Source organism: Pyxicephalus adspersus, chromosome 3 (assembly GCF_032062135.1).
Source record: "Pyxicephalus adspersus chromosome 3, UCB_Pads_2.0, whole genome shotgun sequence".
Taxonomy (NCBI): domain Eukaryota; kingdom Metazoa; phylum Chordata; class Amphibia; order Anura; family Pyxicephalidae; genus Pyxicephalus; species Pyxicephalus adspersus.
This window is the reverse complement of record NC_092860.1, coordinates 157,033,101-157,034,223: the sequence shown is the minus strand read 5'-3', so window position 1 is coordinate 157,034,223 and position 1,123 is coordinate 157,033,101. Positions and strand designations below refer to the sequence as shown.

The window sequence follows — 1,123 nt, the reverse complement described above, 5'->3', positions numbered from 1 at the left end:
CATTGTCACTTCCTGCTCCTCAGGGGTGGATCATTAACACATCCTGCTCCTCAGGGGAGAACATTGTCACTTCCAGTACCTGAGTCTGATTACAACGTGTAGGAGAACATTGTATTGTCCTGTTCCTGAGTGGGTGAACATTGTCACTTCCTGTTTCCAAGTGTAAGAATAGTGTCACTTCCTGTTCATAAGTGTAAGAACATAGTTTCTTCCTGCTCCTGAGTGTAAGAACATTTTCACTTCCTGTTTCTAAGTGTGAAAATTGTCACTTCCTGTTCCTGAATGGGAGAACATTGTCATTTCCTGTTCCTGAGTGTAAGAAATCGGCTACTTCCTTTTCCTGAGTGAGGGAACATTGATACTTCTTGTTTCTAGATGTGAGCCACTTCTTGCACATTCATAGAAGTCACAGCCATTTCTGTCTATCAGTAAGGATCATAGATATCGGTGGGATGTTCCCAGCACTGGGTGTCAGCCCCTGAATGAGGACATTTGAGTCTTCTGCCCCCCGGTGGTGACATTGAAGGAATTTGTTATACTCAGGAAGCCTGACTCCCGTGTTGTCTTGTATGAAGTATTTAGGAAATATTATCAGCGTGTATATGTCACTGTCATTGTGGAGTCTCGCACACACACGTCATTCCTCACACCTCGGCGAGTTTGGTGTGGCTGGTTCACACTGCGGATTGTATGAACGTGTTGGCTTCCACTTTCTATTGCACATTTATGTATATTTAACCTGCCACAATGTATAATATAATATTAGAGATTAATAAACACACAGATGGTATCATTGCTTGTCATTGGTTCCTTACTGGGATGCCCCAAAAAATGTCACCCCTGTGCCCTAAGTAAAAAGGTTGGGGCCGAAGGATAACAAATTCTTTTCAAGAGTCCTAATTCTCTGAAATTGGCAGAAATCACTCCGCAACATTCACTGTCCTGGTGCAATAGGTGGGATTAGCTCCTAATGGGACCCCTGGGCATCCACATAGTCTCCACCCAGATTAGTAGCATTGGTTACTCTGATTGGTTACTGTGGGCTCCTCATAGGCAGTACTTAATCAATCAAATGTTCTTCATTGGTCACTGTTGTAAAAATAGCACGTGCAGCTGATTCACC

The 1,123-nt window shown here is 43.4% G+C and overlaps 1 protein-coding gene across 1 annotated transcript in view; it reads left to right on the top strand.

Moving 5' to 3' along the window:
* The window catches only part of LOC140327375 (uncharacterized), a gene marked incomplete in the record, with an annotated part of 25,035 nt that extends 24,245 nt beyond the window's left edge, over positions 1 to 790 (top strand). The window contains 1 exon segment of the mRNA XM_072406761.1: positions 1 to 790.
* Positions 791 to 1,123: the final 333 nt, after the last annotated feature.